General features: G+C 44.3%; 1 non-coding gene across 1 annotated transcript; it reads left to right on the top strand.

Moving 5' to 3' along the window:
* Nucleotides 1–271: 271 nt before the first annotated feature.
* On the top strand, nucleotides 272–467 carry LOC136390077 (U2 spliceosomal RNA). The gene has a single exon (XR_010748583.1). It is a non-coding gene; the product is annotated as a U2 spliceosomal RNA (small nuclear RNA).
* The last annotated feature ends 8,248 nt before the right edge of the window (nucleotides 468–8,715 follow it).

Genomic DNA, 8,715 nt, shown 5'->3' with positions numbered 1-8,715 from the left:
TCTATCCATTCTCCCCACTGGAGCCACCTCCTGGCTGGCTGGGCCATGGAGGCAGCTTTGGGCACAAGAGTCTCACTCTCAAGAAGACAGCCCTTCTCCAAAAAACTAAGGCCTGTTTTCTTTCCCTGTCTCTTCACTGATAAGGAATGACCTGGTCAAGGATCCCGGCATTAATTTGTCCTGTGGTCAATCCCAGGAGTGGGCAGGATGGACCTGACCATTGACTGTGAACCAGCCAAGGCCATCTGCCCTACTTCAGAATTACTGGGGTATCGCTTCTCGGCCTTTTGGCTAAAATCAAGTGTAGTATCTGTTCTTATCAGAATTACTGGGGCACTTTTAAAAACTGCTGACCCCAGCATCTCTGCTGGACTGAATCCGCCAGGCTCTCTGGAATGGGGAGCAGCACTTTGATGTTCCCCAGATGATTCTTATGTGCAGCTGGAGTCAAGAACCACCAAGCCCAGTGGTTCAGGGAATCTTGGTAGGTCCCATCTCCCACCTTCCTTCACAAATATAGGGTGGGGCAAAAGTAGGTTTACAGTTGTTTGTATGGAAAATAATACGTCGGCCTAGCGTGCGGAGGACCCGGGTTCGATTCCCGGCCAGGGCACACAGGAGAAGCGCCCATTTGCTTCTCCACCCCTCCGCTGCGCTTTCCTCTCTGTCTCTCTCTTCCCCTCCCGCAGCTGAGGCTCCATTGGAGCAAAGATGGCCCGGGCGCTGGGGATGGCTCTGTGGCCTCTGCCCCAGGCGCTAGAGTGGCTCTGGTCGCAACATGGCGATGCCCAGGATGGGCAGAGCATCGCCCCCTGGTGGGCAGAGCGTCGCCCCTGGTGGGCGTGCCGGGTGGATCCCGGTCGGGCGCATGCGGGAGTCTGTCTGACTGTCTCTCCCTGTTTCCAGCTTCAGAAAAAATGAAAAAAAAAAAAAAGAAAATAATAAATAATAATACAAGAATAAATTTTGTGTTTCCTATACTCACAACTGTAAACCTACTTCTGCCCCACCTGTGTCTGGCTGATTTGTCGGTTGGCCCAGATTTCTATCCCATGTTTTCCCCTGTCCATCATCTCATAGGTCACCTGAGCTACCTGCGCTTCTGACCGTGAATCCGTCAGCATTATCAGCATCACCCCGGAGCCCCACTGAGGCCCTGTCTCCAAGCTCCTCAGCTCAGACAGGTGTCGGTCTTAAACTGCACCCCACTGTTCACTCAACTGTAGTTTTTCAGTTGGACTGGTCAAAAGATCCACTTAAATTAATAAGTACATTTTTACTGACAATGCATACTCATAATAAATCCAAACAGCATCAAAGTCTCCAGCCACTGGAGTCAGCATGTTCATATTTGTACACCTGCCCCCTGGGGGGCTCTCCACTTTGTAAAACCAATATAGAGTCCTAAGACCTGTCTACTGCCTAGGAGCCTGGGAGGACCCGGGGGGAGGGACCCCTCTGCACCTTTACAAGCTGGTCAGAGGCCAAAGAGCAGAGGAATTTAAGAACTGCCCTGACATACAGCACAGTCACTTAGGGGACTTTAAAGTATGATAAAAAGTGACAGGATAGCTCCTAGCAGTTGTAGAGGAGTGAAGATGGTCATTACTATTATCCGTACTGGGTAAGTGTTAGGGGTTGAATGGTGTTCCCTTGACGTTCCCAGGCTCAAGTCCCAACCCCTAGTTACCTCAGATTGTGACTCTATTTGGAGATGAGGGGTGATTAAGTTTAAAAGAGGTCTCTAGCATGAGCCCTAATATAATCTGATTGCCGTCCTTATAAAAAGAGGAAACATGAACACAGATAGAGACACCAGGAATATACACACAAAGGAAAAGGTACATGAGAACATAGTGGCAAGGAGGCTATCTGCAAGCCACAAGAGAGGCCTCAGAAAAATTCACACCTACTAACACCTTGGTCTTGGACTCCAGCCTCCAAAACTGTAAAAACTAAATAAATAAATTGCTATTGTTTAAGCCACCTAGTGTGTGATATTAAGGGCAGGCCTAGCAAACTGTACAAGTTAAGTTAACTTAATTTTACTCTGCTCACCTAGAGTATGAAAGCAGGCTAAAAACAGAGTTACTGAACTCTGGAGACTCCTAAAATGATGTCGTCAACCCCTGTGCCAAGAGGCCCCTTGAAAACAAAACCACTTCACAGCAAGTTTCTTAGTGTGGTTCAGTTAGTAAATTTCTGGCCAAGATACAAAGCAAAGTTGTCTTATACTAACTTCCATGCAAGAGCATGAGAATAAGCTTTTCAGGCTTGCTGTGCCTAAGGTCAACATTTTTCTAAAATTTAAAACAAGAATGCCAAAAGTGGAACACATAAATAGCTATTATAATTAGAGAAAGCCATATAATGGTAGGTTATTTCTTGATGAGCGGAGGTATGATTGATTCACAAAGAGCATTCAGAGTCATCCAGGGTGAGGATTCCACTCACTCTGTCCCTCTAGACCAGTGGTAGTCAACCTGGTCCCTACCGCCCACTAGTGGGTGTGCCAGCTGTCATGGTGGGTGGTAGTGGAGCAACCAAAGTATAAATAAAAAGATAGATTTAACTATAGTAAGTTGTTTATTATGCCAAAATTAGTGAAAATCCAACATAAAGTACTTGGTAAGTAATTATTATTATATGCTTTAACTTGCTGTACCTCTGCTTTATAAATTTTATAAAGTAAAGTTATTTCCCTACTTTATAAATCACCATTACTGTGGAACTGATGGGCGGTTAGAAAATTTTACTACTAACAGAGATACAAAAGTGAGCGGTAGGTGTAAAAAGGTTGACTCCCCTGTTCTAGACCAAAGTCCTTTGCTTTCCTAAGTCTAAGCTTGATCGAAGGCATGGGGGGGTAAGGGGGTGGGTACACATGCACAATGGCTCATGCGGAAGAGCGGGACTGCAAGGCAGTGCCTCCTGATGGAAAACTAACTCACAAGGAAGAGGCACATGGTTCCCTCCCTGCTTTGAAAGTGAACCTGGCTTTGATCAATAAGCTATTACAAATATGATGCACAGTTGTAAGAGAAAATAACTTCTGTTTCAGAGGAAATGGCACAGATGAAGGCACTGCAATAGCCTTTGAAAGTCAATGCCCCCTGCAGTGATGTAACGCTGCCGCCTCCGTGCATCGTGGCTGGTGAGCAGGGCAGCGGGCCGTCTGGCTGATTACAGGAAGAGTGCTGCTTCGAAAAGCCTGTAGAAGTCAAGGTTTGCTTCTGAACCAGTGCAACAGTCAACTTAGGGTTTTCCCCAAATTTTTTAGGGTGAACAATAAATATTACAGGCCTGCTTTCTTGCAAATCCAATATATGCAGTCTGCTCTTCTAGGCGCTCTATAACAGATCTGCCCCAGCCCATCAACCTTTTATTACACACTCTGGAATGCTCCTAAAATACTGCGTCAGAGACTGCGATATTGTGTAAGCCCTGTTCATTCAAGTTACAACTTCAGAGCCGTCGGTCGCCCTAATAAAAAGAGATGGAGAGTCCAGCAGTGGTCTGATGCAGTTACAGCCAAGGAGCCTGCACTCCAGCAGGGCTGCCAGCTGAGGTCTGTGACCTGGATTCAACCTCCAATCTGCACTGTGTGAGCATACTCAAAGTCAAGGATGGATGTTTACTGGTGGCTTCTTAACCCTCCATGATGAATGTCAGAAATCGGTTCTCTTTATCAAAATCAGAAGTCTTCAAGGTACATGCCTTGGCTATAATATTTCAGAGATATTGCAACTCTTAAACAAAGAATATGGATCCAGTGTGGTCTGTTGTCCCTTTCCCTTAGGATCGCGCAAAGGTTGTGTCCCTCAGCATGCTGGGGTTACTCAGAGGCAATCGCAAAGATGGAGCCTGCATCAGAAGGTTGTTATATCTTTATCTGGTTACACTGGAACACCTATGACACAGAGAACTGGGACTGCATTAATATCACCGAACTGGTTGGCTCTCTTGTGTCTTTCCAAATAGGCATTTGTTTAGTAGATATCCACACAAGATATAGGAGAACCTGGCCTGAGACTTCCATTCATTATAAGAGAATAGCTAAACAACTTCAGCCACTTTTAACTTTTTGAAGGCTACACTATCTACCAAAAAGAACCTAACACTGATTTAGGTCAGTTTATAAAACGTATCCATTGTTATTCTCCAAACGGGATGGACCTCTCCAAACCCTCGTGATGCTACCTGCCCTCCCTTTCTAACCACCAATTCCAATCTAGACTCCCTTTCAGCCTCCTCCTTCTACAGAAAGCTTTCCTCACCTAAGGTCTTACTTCGCATCCAGAAAACAAGGACTAATAAACTATATTAGACTTCAGTCATCTTGCCATGAACTTTCTGGCAATGTTTTCTAGGTCCAAGTACTTCAAGCCAGTATTCTGAGCACTGTGAAGGTAACCACCTCATTTCTTACACATGCTAATTATTTTGAATCTTCTTAAGCAATGAGACCAAGCCTATGAACACAGAAGTGCTTGCTAAATGCAGCCAATGCTTCTGTGTCTACTGTATGCATAACTTCAGGGCTAAGAAGGGAGACCACAGTGTGGCTCTGATCCCCAAGAAATGGTCCAGGAACAGAGCATGGAGATGGATGGGTCAAAAAGACAGATCTCCCTGCAATCATGCATTTTACAGAGAAAACATCTGCATTGATGAATTTCTAGAACAATTGGAAAGGTGGCTACTTCCCAGAAGGCTAAGAACTGTCTCAATTTTTCCTTTAGCTGATTCTTTAAAGGGAGGTAGTGTGGTGTTGAAAAATGGAGTTGTAATTGGTGGGTTCAGGCTAACAGCTCACCACTGTGTATTTAACTTTAGGCTAATTATATTTAATTTCCTTGAGCCTCCAGACACTCATATATAAAATGGAAATACTGTTTATCCAACAGGGTCATTGTGAGAACTAAATAAGTAAAGTGCACTCTATATTCTGAAATGCCATACTAGTGTAAGACTTGGTTATTTTTAAATATCCTCTACTTTTGACACTAAAATAATCTTTCAGGTACTCATTTCAGACAGAAAAGTTCATTGAACTTTCCCAAATGACATAAAAGGACCCTTAAAGAAAAAGACTTTATTAAAAAAAAACACACACACAGAAAAACCTCCTTCAATTTAAAACTGCTAATTTTTGGAACAACTTTGGACTTAGACGTCTGTTAAACTAAACAGTGAATACAGAATTTCTCACAGATGCTATCTTACACCTGAGAACTTTTCATTTCCATTCTAGTCTCTGTATGGAGGTATTATTACATTAGAAGAAATGCAGTTTATTTCCTCTGGCAGTCCAGGTGACTCTGGAGTGCAGTGTTAAGTTCTAAAGCAGGAGTGTTGACCGCAGCTACCTTCGCCCTCAAAAGGTCTACCTGCACTCACTTTGTCTGTTAGGATGTAAAGTGCTCTCCCATTCCCAGAAGTCAGAGAGGCATTGCTGTTTTCAACTGTAATGCTGTTCTTGAATAACAAAGTAAGCATGTGTTATAATTTTGCCTAAAGACAAGTTTTATGCAATCCTATATTCCCATTCTTGGGAAGGATCATTTTTTTTACTGAATTAACGTTAGAAAGAAGTCATTTGGCTTTATTAAATATGTTCCTTCCATTTTAGCAGACTAAACCACTCAAAATGTGCCAGGAAGATGATGAAAGTAACTGAACAATTTATCTGAAGGGAAAGAAAGATAAAATCGCCAGGAGCCTGCAGATTAAAGCAGTGGTTCCCAACCCCCCAGGCCGCGGACCAGTACCAGTCCGTGGGCCATTTGGTACTGGTCTGCAGAGAAAGAATAAATAACTTACATTATTTCCATTTTACTTATATTTAAGTCTGAACAATGTTTTATTTTTTAAAAAAATGACCAGGCCCTGGCTGGTTGGCTCAGCGGTAGAGCGTCGGCCTGGCGTGCAGGGGACCCAGGTTCGATTCCCGGCCAGGGCACATAGGAGAAGCACCCATTTGCTTCTCCATCCCCCCCCTCCTTCCTCTCTGTCTCTCTCTTCCCCTCCCGCAGTGGGGGCTCCATTGGAGCAGGGATGGCCCGGGCGCTGGGGATGGCTCCTTGGCCTCTGCCCCAGGTGCTAGAGTGGCTCTGGTCACAGCAGAGCGACGCCCCAGAAGGGCAGAGCATCGCCCCTGGTGGGCATGCCGGGTGGATCCCAGTCGGGCGCATGCGGGAGTCTGTCTGACTGTTTTTCCCCGTTTCCAGCTTCAGAAAAATACAAAAAAAAAAAAAAAATGACCAGATTCCCTCTGTTACATCTGTCTAAGACTCACTCTTGACGCTCGTCTCGGGCACGTGATACATTTATCCATCCCACCCTAAAGGCCGGTCCGTGAAAATATTTTCTGACATTAAATCAGTCTGTGGCCCAGAAAAGGTTGGGGACCACTGGATTGAAGAACTCATTTTCTGTTTTAGATTCATAAGCACAACACTCAGGGACGAAACACGGACGGAGGACATCTCTTCAACGTATTTCCTCCAACTCTAACTTTAATTAATTCTCTGAAATTTATAACAATGTATTTTCTAATTACACAGGGACTTGCTTCAGAATTCTAAGTAGGATTGTTACTGTTCACAAGTTGTCCTTGTATTTTTAATGACTAAATTTGAAATTGTTAATATATATCTCCTCCTAGGTTAATTAATAAGCTCATTTTTCTTGCCTAACAATTGTTCAGAATAAACTGATTATTTTTTAACTCCAAAATAACCATCTAAGAAAAATACACATGCTCAACTTAAGTCTCCGTATTAGCATTCTCCAGAAAAACAGTGCCAATAAGACATACAGGTTGGCAAAAGTAGGTTTACAGTTGTTCATATGGAAAATACAATTAATAAATAAACAAGAATAAACTTGGTGTTTTGCATACATACAACTGGAAACCTACTTTTGCCCCACTGTACAAGAGAAGACCAATTATAGAGACCAAATAGTCCACAACCTGCCATCTGCAGACTAGACAACCAGAAAAGCAGGTGTTGTAATTCAGACTGAGGACAATGGCCTGAGGAATGGGTTAAGTCCTGGAGTCTGAAAGCCTTAGAACCAGAAACCCCAATGTCCAAGGGCAGAAGGAGATGGATATCTCAGCTCAAGAAGAAAAAGAGAGCTTGTCCAAGTGGTGGTGCAGTGGATAGAGCATCAACCTAGGATCCTGAGGACCCAGGTTTGAAACCCTAATGTTGCCTGCTTGAGTGCAGGCTCACCAGCTTGAGCACAGAGTTGCTGGCTTGAGCATGGGATCATTGGCAAGACCCCATGGGTGCTGGCTTGAGCCCAAAGGTCTCTGGTTTGAAGCCAAGGTCACTGGCTCGGCTGAAGCCCCCACCTACCCCTGTCAAGGCACAGATGAGAAGCAATCAATGAACAACTAAAGTGCTGCAACTATGAGTTGATGCGTCTCATCTCTCTCCCTTCCTGTCTGTCTGTCTGTCTCTCTCTCTCTCTCTCCCCCCTCACCAAAAGAAAAAAGAAAAAAAGAGAATGTGCCCTCTCTCCACCTTTCTGTTCTGTTCAGGCTTTCAAGGGATCGGGTGGTGCCCACCAGCACTGGCGGGGTGATCATCTTTACTGGGTCCACTGCCTCATATGCTAATCTCTTCTGCAAACAACTTCACAGGCACATCTAGAAATCAAGTTTTACCAGCTACTTGGGTATCCTTCAGCCCAGTCAAGTTTACACATAAAATTAACCATCACAGTATCCTATTATTACCAATGGGGAAAATGTGAGTGTAAATTACTAAGAAGGTCACAATTCTCAGACACAGAGGCCTGGATTTCAAAGTACAACCCATGTGTGGCAAAATCTGATCTTTTCACCTCTTGACTCTGGGATCAGAGGGAGTTCTTTAAGTGAGAGGAGTAAGGCAGAGAAACTGTACCTGTGTGTGTTTCCATTATCCTCCTAAGCTAAGTTTGCTCTTGCCATTAGATGTTGGTGGCCTTTGGAGATGAGAATAAACAAAATGGTCCCATCCACATGGCCTTGCCACCACCAAATGGCATATCACCATGAAAGCAGGTTTCAGACACAATTCTGCCACACACATCAATGTTTCCCAGCAAAGAGGCATGAAGCAAGCTGTTCCTGGGAGCTCAGTGGAGGCCCCACCATCAGCCTCCGAGGCCATCCTCAAGGACCTTGCCTGGTCCGAACACAGAGGTCTAAATTAGAAGTCTAAATTAAGAGGCAGGAAGTAAATGCAGTAGAGAGCCAAGGGCAACCCTCCCAAGAAAAACACACAGCCTGCTAAGCTCCCCTGTCTAGGAAGGCAGGGGAGCCTGGACAGGGTTTAACCAGCCCACATATTCCAATTATTGTGAGCACCTTCATTTCCCTCAATAGAAGTTATCTTCAATAATCCTTACGCTAATCAACAAATCTCTAATGCAGACATTGACAGGTGAAGATGATTGAAGATTGGGGACAAAGGATGCTGACCCGTAAACTCTCATTTAGCCTCCTTACAATGTTAACCAGGCCTGCAAGCATTCCTAGGATAGAGGATAAATCAGCTGGCCCACACACATAAATATTTTACACTGTCTATGCCAAAATATTTTAAAGAAAAATTATAGGATGCGTGACCAATAGCACTCAGGGTGTAAAACTAACAGAAGAGTTCAAAGGAAGAGGTATGACAGGTCAGTTTCTCTATTGCACGCCCTTTTCCACAG

This window comes from Saccopteryx leptura, chromosome 1 (assembly GCF_036850995.1).
Source record: "Saccopteryx leptura isolate mSacLep1 chromosome 1, mSacLep1_pri_phased_curated, whole genome shotgun sequence".
NCBI lineage: Eukaryota > Metazoa > Chordata > Mammalia > Chiroptera > Emballonuridae > Saccopteryx > Saccopteryx leptura.
The sequence above is the reverse complement of the archived record's forward strand: the minus strand, read 5'-3'. Positions and strand labels throughout refer to the sequence as shown.